General features: G+C 39.1%; 1 protein-coding gene across 1 annotated transcript in view; it reads left to right on the top strand.

The window, feature by feature from the left end:
- Nucleotides 1-15,820, top strand: part of PDE6H (phosphodiesterase 6H) — a 182,384-nt gene that overhangs the window by 32,894 nt on the left and 133,670 nt on the right. The gene's annotated exons all lie outside the window — the stretch shown is intronic.

The raw sequence follows: 15,820 nt of genomic DNA, 5'->3' as shown, positions 1-15,820 counted from the left end.
TGTTTTTCTTGCAAATCTTTCCCATTAACACTTCCCATTTCACTGTTTAACTGTGAAGAGAGACTAAATCTTGTTCTTAGAAATTCTGGTATTTTGGGGGGTGACTGTGTGGCCCAGTCTGTTAAGTGTCTGACTTTGGATCAGGTTATGATCTCACAGTTCATGAGTTTGAGCCCCACATTGGGCTCTGTGCTGACAGCTCAGAGCCTGGAACCTGCTTTGGATTCTGTGTCTCCCTTTCTCTCTGCCCGTCTCCCACACACGCTCTGTCTGTCTCTCTCTCAAAAATAAATAAACATTAAAAAACCCATGAAATTATGGTATTCTTTTCAGCATCCTAAAATAGTTTGTAATCTAAATTTTCTGATGATCACAGCAGTTCTGTCTCATGACAGAAGTTCAGAGTATTCACACAAGTATAAAAGGGGATACAAAATTACCCATAACCTATCACCTGGACAAGGGTACTATTTAGATTTAGATTTTGGTATTACACAACACACACACACACACACACACACACACACACATTTAGGACTAAATTAATATAGTATGCAATTTTCATACTGTTTTTTCCCTTAACATTTTTAATGTAAGCACATCTCCCTATAGTTTAATAATTATTGAAAACATGACTTTTTTTTTTATAGCTGCACAGTATTCCACCATAGGTGCTACAATGCAATGAAATATGGAATGGATCCATGCATCCATCTCAGAAACAGATTGATCAATGAATAGAACATAATAGTACCTCCCTTATCCAACGCTTTGACCTGTTTTTAATGTTTAATGTTAAATGTTAAATGTTAATGTTTAATGTTTAATGTTTACAACATCTTCTGGCCCTGAGAAATCAATCAATTAAATAAATAAATAAATAAATAAATAAATACAATTATCATTATTTGTGCCAAGGTTTATTGAATAAATATCTTATATTTAGCTTGCGTTCAACTTTGTGCTATTATAAGCAATGATTTGTGAGCCTGTTTGGGACATAAATCTTTGTGTGTTTCTCTTCTTGCAACTTTAAGATGCAAATCTGGAGATGTGACCACAGATCGTTGAAATGCATATTTTTTGGACTTAAAGGAAAACACAATAAAATAAATATCCCTTTAAGACTTTTAAATTCTTAAGATTCCTCATTATCAACCATCAGTTTGGGAGACTGAGGTGTGGTGAAGAGCCCTAGAGTCTGAAAACTTGAACTACGGGCTTAATTCTACAGCTTGCTGGCTGGATCAAGAAGAATAAGCAGGCTGGCTTAGTGGGTTAAGCGTCAGGATCTTGATTCTGGCTCAGGTCGTCATTTCCAGGTTCATGAGATCAAGCACTGCATTGGGCTCTGCACTGACAAGCTCTGTGCTGACAGCGTAGAGCCTGTTTGGGATTCTCTTTCTTCATCTCTCTCTGCCCCTGCTCCCCACCCCCCAAATAAATACACACACACAAAAAAAAAAAAGAAGAAGAAACAGCAAGTTGTGCTGAGCTTCAGTTTCCTAACCTTATAGGGTTGTCAAAAGTAAATAACAGTTACCTTTTATTGGGAGTGTACTGTGTTTCAAGACCCTTTTTTTAGTATCTCAACCTACAAGACCACTGTGAGGAGATAGTTTAAATTTTTTTTTTTTTTCAACGTTCTTTATTTATTTTTGGGACAGAGAGAGACAGAGCATGAACGGGGGAGGGGCAGAGAGAGAGGGAGACACAGAATCGGAAACAGGCTCCAGGCTCTGAGCCATCAGCCCAGAGCCTGACGCGGGGCTCGAACTCACGGACCGCGAGATCGTGACCTGGCTGAAGTCAGACGCTTAACCGACTGCGTCACCCAGGCGCCCCTGTGAGGAGATAGTTTAACGTCCATGTCACAGGTGCATTTCCTGAGGCTGTGTGAGGTTAAAGAGACTGTCAGTGATCGCAGGTTCATTCCTCTCCTCCCATTGGCTCCCTGTCTCCAAAAACTCTAAAGGAGTCTGTCATTTTATTTCTATTGTCTGTAAACATTTGCTAATTTTCCTTATGTGTGACTTCCACTTCCAGAATAATACCACTAGGGGGAAGCAGGAAACCTTGTAACCTTTTTATACGGTTCCTTTGTCCAGAATTTAAAGGAGCTGGAAGAAAGAAAGGGAAAAAAGGGAGGGAAGGAGAGACAGAGACAGAGCAGAGAGTGGGTCTAAGAACAGTAGTGAGAAGTTGAGACTATTGTCGTTGAGCTGATTAAAGAGAGAGGGAGGGAGGGATGGAGGAAAGGAAGAGAGAACTCTGACAATAAAATGGAATAGGGAAAAGACAAGGGGTCTGATGTGTGTGTGTACATTTTTGGATTAAAATGAAAACAATATTTTCTGATAATGTTTTTTAAAAAATATTTATTTTGAGAGAGAGAGAGAGAATGAGCGAGGGAGGGACAGAGAAAGAGGGAGAGAGAATCCCAAGCAGGCTCTGTGCTGTCAGTTCAGAGTCCAATGAGGGGCTTGATCTCATGGACCATTGTTGCAGGATTCTTTACCTCAATACCCCGGGGTTCGTGGTCTCCCCGGCTTGAAAAAAAGAAGTTGAATGTAAAAATGTGAGAAGTGAAAATGTGCAGCAGGCGAAAGTTTATTACAGTATAAGATTAGAAAGTAAGAATAGTATGAAAGCTCTCTTTGCAGAGAAGGAGCATGTGAAAGTGAATGCCCCCGACTATAGGCAAGGCTCTTTGCTTTAGAAGGTTCCGGTCAGTCCCCCCATACTTTCCCCCCTTGTTTCTTCTCAGTTTTCATCCTTATTGGCTTGATAACTCTAGGTGCTGGGTTGTCCATTCCTGGTTGGCTCGATTCCATTGTGTTAGGAGTCCGACTATGGTCATACTATCCCTTGTATAACATAAGTTTTATGTTTACTTCTTTTAGTTAGGTATTTTGACTGTCAAACTCCTGAGGAGAACCTGAGGGGGAGGAGGTGGTGTCTGTTAACATTCTTAAGAGGAACCTTAGGCCTGAGGGAGCTTTCTGTGGTCAGATGCTCCCAGCATTGTTCCCAAATATGTGTTGTTTTTCACCCTGGGACCTCAGGTTCTAACCTTTCCCTCCCTGCCTATTTTATCCTACCTTTCCCTTATCATACCCAGAGATCATGACCTGAGCCGAAACCAGGAGTCAGATGCTTAACCGACTGAGCCACCCAGGCGCCCCTTTCTGACAATATGTAGACTCATTAAAAAATCATCTTTTGCCTTGGGGGCTATTTTATGAAAGTTCCCATGTGATAATTTAATATTAGTTCATTTAGAGCTGGGAGTTCACCCCATTATCATTCTCTTGATACCCAGTTCCTTAAAATGCAATCTATTTCTGCTGTCTTGATGGGTAAAAGGGATGTGGGCTTTGAAGTTGCACGGAACTGTGTTGGTATTTTGCCTTTATGTCTTCCTTGTTTTTGTGAATTTGAACAAGTTATGTTGGTTCTCAGTCTCATTTTCTTCACGTGTAAAACTGGAGGTGGTATCACTCTTACAGGGCTGTGATGGCAGTGAAATTGAGATAGTCTATAAAATATCATGGAATGGATCCATGAACCATACTGCCTCAGGAACAGATTGATTAGTGAATAGAGAGGCACTTTGATTCAATTCCTAGTTCTATTATGACCTTAATGGCTGACCACGGGCACAGTATTTTACCTCTCTGCTCCTCAGTTTCCTGTTTCCTAGTGCCACTGACACCAGCTTCTCAAGGCGTGTGGGCTCAGCTTACGCTCTACTCAGATTTGTGAAGACCAACAACTCACAGGGTGTCCAACAAAGTAAAAGTTAACTTTTATTATTTTTTTCCCAAATAAACAGCTGTTTAAGAAAAGGTTTTCAAAAAGAAAGAAAGAAAGAAAGAAAGAAAGAAAGAAAGAAAGAAAGAAAGAAAAGGTTTTCTAGAATAAATTCTAAACATTCTAGACTAGTTTTGTAAAGCTACTAAAGCTACTTTTGGAGCATAGGTTGAAGTAGTCCTAGAGGGTCTTGTCCCGGGGGAACTGTGTCCTTTGCCACCAACCTAAAGGTTTTGTAATGGCCCTGAGTACTTCCTGTTTGGATCTTATTAAACTCCTTTGGACCTGTGTCAATTTAAGGCCAGAAATCCTTGTTATCTGCCAGAAATCCTTTGTTATCCAAGGGAAGGTAGTTTGATAGAGACCCCCAAATTTGGTAATTTGGGATGGTTTTAACATCTTGTTAGTTCTCTTTTACCCTCAATACCCTTACAGAAGTGAGCAAAACTTCCTTAATCATTTCATATTTTTGTAACTTTTATTTAGATAAAAATTTTAACTCACAGAAACATTTCAAGTCTGTACAAGGAACATGCATATGTCCAAGGAATTCCCCCATACCCTATCCACAATAGATAGCACACACGTTTAGATTTCTAGATTTTCCCCCACTTGATCTATCATTCTCTTACTTTTTTTTTTTTAAACCACCTGAGAATTAATCATAGACATCATCCTCCTGTGAAAAGATAAACTGAGGCATATTAAAAATGTTAAGAACTTATTTGTGTCAAAATAGATTCAAATCAGGCAGCACCAGACCAGAAGTGATTAGGAGAGCTCCACCAATAGGGTCCAGAGGCAAGATTTTTATGGAGAAAGGTGGAAGCAAAGCAAGGACATTATTTGATTGGCTGTAGCGTAAGCATTTGCCTCGTTTGGGAAAGCTTAGTTGGCTGTTTGTGATTGGTTGTCTTTAGGTTCTGATTTCTTAACCTTGAGGTCTTTACATGCTTAGGTTTTGGTTTGCTTACATAGGCTATTAAGGTACTAGAACCTTCTCAGTCAAATGACTTCCTTGTTTAATTAATTTAATGTACTTCACGCTTAAATACCTCAGAATTTATTTTCTAAAGACAAAGATTTTTTTTTTTACATAACCACAATACAATTACCAATGATGAGGTTTTTTTGGGGTGATAGTGGGGTTCGTGGGGTCCAGAGCCAACGACAAAGAAAGAATTCTTAAAGACGTCTTTGTTGCAAAAAGGTGATTTATTGAAGCACAGGGACAGGACCTGTGGCCAAGAAGAGCTACTCTGGACCACAGGAGAGACTGGTTATACACTATGGGGTCGGGGGAAGTAAAGTTGAGGGGAAGTTTCCTGTGAGATTTTCATATGCTAAGACTTACAGGATACTGGAGGCCTAGCTATTGTCAAGCTAAGGTTGTTTTTCCCTCTAGCAAAGCATTGACATTAAGATAATAAGGAGTTTCTGGAGAAACTTTGCTCTGTCAGCCTCCAGTATTTGTCAAAGGGCTGCAGGTTATAAGGAAATTGTGTTCTATCTGCCATTGCCTTCTGCCTTTGTTTGTCACATCACTATGAAGGGGTGATGTTGGGGCTCCAGGAAACGGAGTCTATTGGTTTCTGGAGATTAGGCTATTGATAAGATTGCCTTTTTCTTGTGATTTACTAAGATATTTGTCAATAGATGGAGACTCAAATCCTGCAGGACTATGATCTCTATTAGTTATCCCTTTGTTTTTCTCCTTTCCTTCATTCTTGGGCAGCCAGGAGTGCCCAAGGAATATCACAAGTATGGCACCTGGGGGATGGGGGAGCGTTTGCGGCCTGTCAGCTTGGCTTATGCTCCCTTATCAACCAATATCAAGAAATTTAACATTTATACAATACTATTATCTTACACATAGTCCAGAAATGATTTCATCAACTCTTCCTATAATTTCCTTTCCGGCTATTTTCCAGGATCACCCTTTGCATTTAGTTGTCAAGTTTCTTTAGTATCTTGAAACTGAAACATTTTCCTCAGTATTTATATTGCTTTTTGACCTTGACGTTTTTGAAAATTATGGACCAGTTATTCTGTAGATGTCTCTCATTTGGGGCTTCTCTATTATTTCCTGATGATTAGTTTCAGGTCATAGAGTTTTGGCAGGGAAATCACAGAAGAGATGTGCTATCCCAGGAGGCACTTGCCTCCATTATTTCAATATATTTGTAATAATAGTTGTTAGATCAATAGCTTCATTATGAAACATATTATCTAACCTTTCATATTTCCACTTTTTTTTTAAGTATAGGACCTTAGTGTTGGGAATCGTCTTCTACCCACGGTGAATTTCCCCCTCAACATTCTTACAGAATAACTTCTGTTGTGTGTGTTCTTGTAATATTGAGATTTATAGTAAATAAATATTTGCTCTTGTCCAAGGTTTGTGGTACACACCTCCTAGAACCTTTGTAATTTCTTAAGCACTAAGAGCTATAGGGACATCTTTTCCAGTTCCTCAAATAGCTCCAGAGCCAAAAGGGTGAAATTGGTGTCTTTGTTATTCCAAACAATTCCACTGAGGTTATGTTAATGAAGTGGTGTTTTAAAGGCCCTAAGGAGGTTCTAGTTCAAGATGGCCACTTTAGGAAGACTCTGAACTCACCTCCTTCAGGGAACACACCAAATTAAACTTATTAATAGAACAATTCCTCCTGAAGAACTGAGGGCTGACTAAACAGCTACCGAGCAACCAAAGATAGAGAGAATGGCATTGGAACTGCAAGAGAGACAGAGACACAGTAACAAATGGAACCCCCGCCATTGAGGCTGCAAACATAGTGGGGAGGGATAGTACTGAGGTTCTGGGAATAGATCCCTGGGTCCTTGAGCACAGGACAAAAGCCATGGTTTAAAAGGGCAACTAGCATATAAAAGAGACAATGCTAGAACCCTGGCAAGTGGTGGAGGAGCTTTGGGAGACCTTTCCAGGTCAGAGGGACATGGTTTACCTTTTCACCCACTTAGACCGGGGCAGGGTCTGGACACCGAAACAGACAGGTGCGGTTGTCTCAGTGAGACTGGGACTTAAGTGAGCCCAGGAGTCACAAGCCCACATCAGCGCTAGTCATGCTGGGGCACAGAAAAAGGAGCTGAGTTTTAAAAAGTCCCAGGAAGGGGCACCCGGGTGGCTCAGTCAGTTAAACAGTCTACTCTTGATCTCAGCTCAGGGTCATGAGTTCAAGCCCCACATTAGACTCCATGCTGGGCGTGAAGTGTACTTTAAAAAAAAAAGGGCCAAGGAGATGTGGGAATGCTCTCCCCATGCCACCTTAAAATCCCACACTGGATCAGGGTCTGGACATCATAAGGTACGGGTTGGGATGGCATAATTGGTGCGTCCAGATGCCATAACTGGTGAGTTGGATTGGCACAGAAAGCTAATGACCTCAGCAAGTCCAGGGTCGACAAACCCCCACCAGCCCTAGCCATGCTGGGACACAGGACTGCAGGAACATTCTCTCCCCCTCCACTTTAAAAGCACAGACCGTAGGAAGGTCAGAATACCATAAGGTAAAGTTTTCGTTGCCATAAAGGGCAGGTTCAGAATGCATCCTTGGAGGGTCCTGATGCCCCAATGAGCAGGTCTAGAAACCATAACTGGTGGATCCATTCATCACAGGGAACTTGTAACCTCAACAAGTGCAGGAACCTAAAGCCCACACTACCCACCCCCGCCCCTGCATCACACCTCCCCCCCACATCACACTGAGGCACAGAAAAAAAAAAAAGATGAGGTTTAAAAGGTCTGAGAAACTGTGGGAAAGTTCTCTCCCCATCTACCTAAAAAGGCCAGACTAGAGCAGAGTCCAGCTCACAGAGAGCTTGTGACTTCAGCGAGACCAGGGTCCATAAGCCCACACCAGTCAAACTTTGGTGTTGGGGTATAGAAAACACGTCATGATTTTGTGGATTTTTAAAATTTTTTTAATTATTTTTTTAATTCAACATATATATTTTTTATTTTAAAAATTTGTCTTGTTTTGTTTTTATTTTTATTTTTTGGTTTTGTTATTTTCTTTCTGCTTTTTTCTTTTCTATAATTTTTTCTTTTCTTTTCTTTTTTCCATTATTATTAATTATTATTATTATTTTCTTTATTCTTTCTGTAAAAAGTCATAGTTTATTTTTTTTAATTTTTTTTTCAACATTTTTAATTTTATTTTTGGGACAGAGAGAGACAGAGCATGAACGGGGGAGGGGCAGAGAGAGAGGGAGACACAGAATCGGAAACAGGCTCCAGGCTCCGAGCCATCAGCCCAGAGCCTGACGCGGGGCTCGAACTCATGGACCGCGAGATCGTGACCTGGCTGAAGTCGGACGCTTAACCGACTGCGCCACCCAGGCGCCCCTAAAAAGTCATAGTTTAAAGGAGGCTGCACACTGAAAACCATAAAACATTGATGAAAGAAATTAAAGATGATACAAGCAAGTGGAACGGTATCCCATGCTCATGAATTGGAAAAATTAATGTTGTCAAAATGTCCATATTACTTAAAGCAGTCTACAGATTCAGTGCAATCCCTATCAGAATATCAACAGCATTTTCCACAAAACTAGAACAAATAATACTAAAATTTTTATGGAATCACAGAAGACCCCAAACAGCCAAAGCAATCTGGAGAAAGGAGAACAAAGCTGGAGGTATCACAATTATGGATTTCAAGATATACTACAAAGCTGCAGTAGTCAAAACAACGGGTACTGGGGGGAAAAAAGACACATAGATCAATAGAACAGAATAGACACCCCAGAAAGAAACCCACCTTTATATGGCCAATTAGCCTATGACAAAAGAGGCAAGAATATACGGTGGGGAAAAGACAATTTTTTCGATAAATGGTACTGGGAAAACCTGACAGCTACATTTGAAAGAATAAAACTAAACTACTTTCTAATATTATACACAAAAATAAACTCAAAGTGGATTGAAGACCCAACTATGATACCTGAAACCATAAAATTCCTCGAAGAAAACACAGACAACAATTTCTCTGACATCAGCCGTCACAACATTTTTCTAGCTATATCTCCTAAGAGGAGGGAAACAAAAACAAAAATAAACTATTGGGACTACATCAAAATAAAAAGCTTTTGCACAGCAAAACAAAACAAAAGGATAGCCTACTAAATGGGAGAAGATATTTGAAAATGATATATCTGATAAGGGGTTGATATCCAAAATATATAAAGAATTACATAGCTCAACACCAAAAAACAAAAAAACAAAAACAAAAACAAAAAAACCCCAAATAATCCAAATAAAAATGGCCAGAGGACCTGAATAGACATTTTTCCAAAGGATACATCCAGATGTCCGAGATACATGAAAAAATGCTTGGCATCAGTGATCATCAGGGAAATGCAAATCAGAACCACAATGAGAAATCACCTCACACCTGTCAGAATAGCTAAAATCAAGAAGACAAGAAACAAATGTTGGCAAGCATGTGGAGAAGAAAGAACCCTTGTGCACTATTGGTCAGAATGTAAATTTTTACCGCCACTGTGGAAAATAGTATGGAGGTTCCTCAAAAAATTAAAAAATAGAAATTCTATATGATCCAATAATTCCACTACTGGGTATTTACCCAGGAAAAATGAAAACACTAACTTGAAAAAATACATGCACCCCTCTGTTTATTGCAGCATTGTTTATAATAGCCAAGACACGGAAGCAACCTAAGTGTCCATCAATAGATGAATGGATACAGGAAATGTTTTACATACATAATGGAATATTACATAGCCATAAAAAGGATGAGAATTGTGCCATTTGAGAAACAGGGATGAACTAGAAGGTATTGTGCTAAGTGAAATGAGTCAGACCGAGAAAGACAAATATTATACGACTCCACTCATAAATGGAGTCTTAAAAAATAAGTGAAAGCAAAATCAGAACTATAAATACAGAGAACAAACTGATGGTTGCCAGAGGAGAGGGGATAGGGAGGTGGGCAAAATGGGTGAAGGAGAGAGGGAGATACAGGTCTCTGGTTATGGAATGATTAAGTCACAAGAATAAAAAGCAGGGCATCAGGAATACAGTTAATGATATTGTAAAAGCAGTGTAATAGCACAGATAGTAGCTATACTAGTGGTGAACATAATATAATGTAATAACTTGTCAGATCATTAAGTTGTACATTTGAAACTAATATAACATTGTGTGTCAACCATACTCAAAAACATAAATAAAATACAATAAATAAATACAATAAAGTTGAAAAAAAGCCTTCTAGGTCCAAGTATCTCTTTTATGTAACTGGTATTTGGGGAAATTAATATGTCAAGGAATCTTAAACATAGACTTACTGCAAGTGTGTAAAATAATGTACGTTCTTGCATTTTTCAGAGGAGACAGTCCATAACTTATATTAGGGTCTCAAGCTATTTGTAACCATAAAAATTAAAGACAATAATTTTAAATATGTTATTTTTAGATAAAAATTACTTATATGTCATTTTTATCAACGTTTTTTTTTTAATTTTTTTTAATTTATTTTTGGGACAGAGAGAGACAGAGCATGAACGGGGGAGGGGCAGAGAGAGAGGGAGACACAGAATCGGAAACAGGCTCCAGGCTCCGAGCCATCAGCCTAGAGCCCGACGCGGGGCTCGAACTCACAGACCGCGAGATCGTGACCTGGCTGAAGTCGGATGCTTAACCGACTGCGCCACCCAGGCGCCCCATATATGTCATTTTTAAAAAGCCCCTAAAGATGGTTGCCAGGGGAACCAAACCAATGTTAGAGGGTTGGAACTTTCCGTCCCACTATCTCTAGGGAGGGGAGGTGGCTGAAAGTTGAATAATCACCAATGGCCAATGATATATCGATCATGCCTATGTAAAGAATCCTCCACAAAAATCCATCAGGCTGGAATTTGGAGAGCTTCCAGGTTGGCGCACACACCCACATTCCAGGATGGTGGCACACCCCACTTCCAATGGGCCAGAAGCTCTTGCACTTAGGACCCTTCTGGATCTTGCTTTATGTATCTCTTCATCTTGCTTATCTGTATCCTTTATAATAAACTGGCAAATGTAAGGAAATATTTTTCTGAGTTCTGTGAGCTGTTCTAGCACAGTAATTGAACCCAAGGAGGGGATCTTGAGAATCTCTGATTTATAGCAATTTGGTTAGAAGCACAGGTTGATAAACTGGACTTGTGATTGGCAACTACAGTGGGGGCAGCAGTCTAGAAGGACTGAATGAACCCTTCACCTGTGGGATCTGATATTATCTCTGAGTAGATTGTAAGACTCAGGTGGATTGAATTAATTATAGGACACCCAGCCACTGTTGCAGAATTGCTTAACGTGTGAAAATCCCATCCCACACATCTGGTGTCAGAAGTGAAGTGGCATTGTAGCTGAGTATTGAGAGTAAGGAGACATATAGGAGTGTTTGCCTTGATAGCCCCCACACAACAGTTGGCACTCAATAAGTGTTTGCTGAATGAATGAATGAGTGAATGAATGAGCACTTGCAAACTTTCAGTAACTGGACAGTTTCCACCACCCTAGGAAGTTGACATTTGCATTAGAAATGAGAAATGGAAGAGCTGACATTTCCAATAATCTTCTAGCCATTTGTTCAAGTTCATTTCTCTCAAGAAACATGGGAGAATAAACAATGAATAAATACAAAGAAAGTAAACAAGGAAGGAAGGCAGAAGGAATCAAGAACTAAATGAAAGAAAAAGTGGCTGAAGGAAAGCAGAAAGACAAGGAACGAAAGGAAGAAAGGAAAAAAGATAACTTCAAAAATTATGAAGACATTTTATTAAGTTGCTGTAATCTTACCCACTTTTTTCTTTGCTGGTACATATGCATACCCTGACTGGGGCAATATTGTCTTCGAGGATGAAGCGATGAATGGAAGGAGACAGGAAGACTAGGAAACTTAAAGCTGGAAGAGAAGGTAGAAAGGACGAGGGGTTAGACAGACAAGACAAGATTCCTTCAAGATGCTCTGAGGCCCAGGCTCACAGGCAAGACAAAGGTCCAAGGACTATGGTTGGGTCTGTCTGTAGCTCTGGGTGCATAACTGGCAGCAGAAGATCCATCATAACTCTGGGACCATCCCAACACTTGGGAAGAACAGAGTGAGAATATCAGGCAAGGGAGTAGCCATCCATCATGCATTTGCTTATAACATATTTGCTGAGCTCTGTCTGAGGTCCTGGAGATTCAGCAAAAACAACCAGAAAGGTCCTGACTCTCAAGGAACTTAGATTTATGCAATTTTGAGGGTCAGCTCATAGGTAACAGGGGCTTAACACTTGGAAGAAAATTCAGGCAAAAACCTCCATCTTTCAAAAGGGTCCTATCTATCTATCTATCTATCTATCATCATCTATCATCTGTCATTTTTTCTTTCTGTCATATTATATATATATATAATATGTATATATATTATACATATACATATACATATATGTATATATAATATACATATACATATACATATATATGTACATATACATATACATATATATATACATATATATATATATATAGTCAGATTAATTAATTAATTAATCCTATGCCTCAGGAGATTAGAACTGAAGCATAGCCCCCAAATGAGCAATTTTTAGTAGAGAATGGAAGCTATAAAATTTTGAAGACATAGGATTGAAGGTAGTAGAAGCTAATTACATTTCTAGGGAGAGGTCTGTAATCCCAGATAAATCCTGAGAGCAAGTTCTTGTATGGGAGAATTGTAAATGAGAAGACCTGCTTCCAACACCCAGGCCCTGGGTCTCTCTGAGATGCACATATGAGGTTGGGTGTATGGCAATCTGGAAATGAACAGGATTGAGTTTTTCAGAGATGGAATGAGTGGGACCCTCTGTGGGAAACTGAGGCTGGTAGAAATGGGAGGAAACAAGGAAGGAGCAGTATTATGGCATGAGCAGCCCTGCAGGCACTCTAGTGAGCACTCTAGTGAGATTGCTGACATCTCTATTTGAGGGGTTTAATTTTTTTTCTTCAATATATGAAATTTATTGTCAAATTGGTTTCCATACAACACCCAGTGCTCATCCCAAAAGATGCCCTCTTCAATACCCACCCTCCCCTTCCTCCCACCCCCCATCAACCCTCAGTTTGTTCTCAGTTTTTAAGAGTCTCTTATGCTTTGGCTCTCTCCCACTCTAACCTCTTTTTTTTTTTTCTTCCCCTCCCCCATGGGTTTCTGTTAAGTTTCTCAGGATCCACATAAGAGTGAAAACATATGGTATCTGTCTTTCTCTGTATGGCTTACTTCACTTAGCATAACACTCTCCAGTTCCATCCACATTGCTACAAAGGGCCATATTTCATTCTTTCTCATTACCACGTAGTACTCCATTGTGTATATAAACCACAATTTCTTTATCCTTTCATCAGTTGATGGACATTTAGGCTCTTTCATAATTTGGCTATTGTTGAGAGTGCTGCTATAAACATTGGGGTACAAGTGCCCCTATGCATCAGTACTCCTGTATCCCTTGGCTAAATTCCTAGCAGTGCTACTGCTGGGTCATAGGGTAGGTCTATTTTTAATTTTTTGAGGAACCTCCACACTGTTTTCCAGAGTGGCTGCACCAGTTTGCATTCCCACCAACAGTGCAAGAGGGTTCCCGTTTCTCCACATCCTCTCCAGCATCTATAGTCTCCTGATTTGTTCATTTTGGCCACTCTGACTGGCGTGAGGTGATATCTGAGTGTGGTTTTGATTTGTATTTCCCTGATGAGGAGTGACGTTGAGCATCTTTTCATGTGCCTGTTGGCCATCCAGATGTCTTCTTTAGAGAAGTGTCTATTCATGTTTTCTGCCCATTTCTTCACTAGATTATTTGTTTTTCGGGTGTGGAGTTTGGTGAGCTCTTTATAGATTTTGTATGTGAGTGTGTGTGTGTGTGTGTGTGTGTGTGTGTGTGTATGATAATGTAATGTTTTGTATGCAAGTATTCTTCATGATAAAGAGTTTTCTATTGAGCCATGTTCCTTCACTTTCTGCCCTTTCCTCACTTTGGTACATGTTTTGATTGATGCCCTTGTTCTTTCTCATGTACAGGGAGGAGCTTGCTAGGTATTGACCAAAGTTTCCAACCAACAGATGCAAATCTGTGCTCCATGGCTTAGTAGTTGTAAATTCAGTTCCACGCTTATGTTGACTGCTAGACGCTGGTGAAATTAAGGTACTTCTGTTTTGGTATAATAGTTTTATATTCAATAATATTTTCTTTGCACATTTTCATTTTGTTCATTAAAGGGCAAGGGACTGGAAGGGTTTATACCAGGTTAACATCTGTATCCTGTGTGTATGATCGGTCCCTTTCTTGCATTTCCTGTATGATGTATCTCTACCACTGATCAGAAAACAATCATTCAGGGAGGATGAACCTTACTCTTCTCCTGATGCTCATAGTGAATAAATACTTTTGTGACTCAGAAGTCTGCCTCTGGAATCATTCTTTTAACCCATTACTCCTCCTGCTTCTCTGGGTTCATAAACCACTCCCTCAAAATATAATTAACTTTTAGTACCTTCAGTCCTGACTGTGTCTTAAAAACTTTGTAGTTTCTGTCTTCTAGTAAAAATTGATGGCCTTTCTTCTCCACCCAGGTATTGTCTCTCTGAGAAGAGAGGTGAATTCTGGGTTCACTGCTCATTGATGTTTCTTGAGAGTTGGGCAAAGTGACTATCTTTTAATGGATGGTGGTGAAAATAGAGAATAATCTATGCTACAGCCATTTTTTTCTCCTAGGTTCTATGAATATCTGAAATCAAAATGATTTATCAATTTAAAGATTAAATGATTTATCAATTTAATTTTCTTTTAAAAACTCTTATCTTCTACTTGAAAAATTTATGTTTGAGTCATAAATATAATATTAGTCTTATTCTATAAAATTAATTACCCTGGACTTATGCTAACAGAACTTTTGCTCTCCTCTTACTCTGAGGCATGTCACAAATCTTACATTAATTAACAATGACTGGTACAAACAAATCACATTTCTTTAATCATTAGCTTTTTTCCCCCCTACTAACTAGAGGAGAAAACGTTTCAGTCTACCTTATCCCAAATGTAATAATGTATCAAATAGCACATAGCATTACATCAGTTTCGTCTAATCCCAATGTATTCACTGTTGTTGTGAATAATCTCTGATAGTGGTGGCCAAATCCCTCTTCCCTCTTTCTTTTCTAAACTTGAAGATCCTATTTTGTTCTTCCAAGTTTTCTTTTTCCAGACTCAACATTCTGACTCCACCCTGCCTTAGACTCTATCATCCTGGCCATCTTCCTCTTTCAATTCCAGTAACTCAATGACCCTTGTGAAACATGGCAACAGGACACCACACATGTGTCTAATTAATGGGACTGAAACTGCTTTTGTTCTGAACACTCTCCACTGTTGCAACCTAAGGTGAAGCAGCTTTTGGGGGACTATATCATTTTTTTGAATCACTGAATTCACACCTATTAGAAATTATGTTATTTGCACATGAACTTCGACTGTTAAGTCAGATATCACCAATAATATGCACCTGTAAATTTGAAGTAGATTTAGCAAGCTGACTTTTAGGACCTGACATTTATGCATACTTAACCTCTTTATTTTAACCTGTCAATGACTTCATGAATCCTGATTCTGATATGTAGTGTTACAGCAATAACTCATTGTTTAATTTCATGCAAAAATCAGAATACTATTCTTTTTTTATATCTTCATCAAAACATTAATTAAAATATTAAAAACAGCACAAGACTAAGTAGAGATTCCTGGGTATGATAATAGGTGTTTCTTTTAGGTTGAAATTATGCAATTAATTAATTAATTAATTTGAAATTATGCATTTTAAGGTTCTCTTTAGTTATACATCAATCAGTTAGTCAGCTCCACTAGGTTTGAACACATCTAATTCTGCTAACATCTTAACCAGGTTCACAATTTATCAGGTGAAATCAAAAGATAGTTTAACACACAAAATGTT

The sequence above is a fragment of the Neofelis nebulosa genome, chromosome 8 (assembly GCF_028018385.1).
Source record: "Neofelis nebulosa isolate mNeoNeb1 chromosome 8, mNeoNeb1.pri, whole genome shotgun sequence".
NCBI classification, from domain to species: domain Eukaryota; kingdom Metazoa; phylum Chordata; class Mammalia; order Carnivora; family Felidae; genus Neofelis; species Neofelis nebulosa.
Note: the sequence above shows the minus strand (reverse complement) of the source record. Positions and strands in the feature narration are given on the sequence as shown.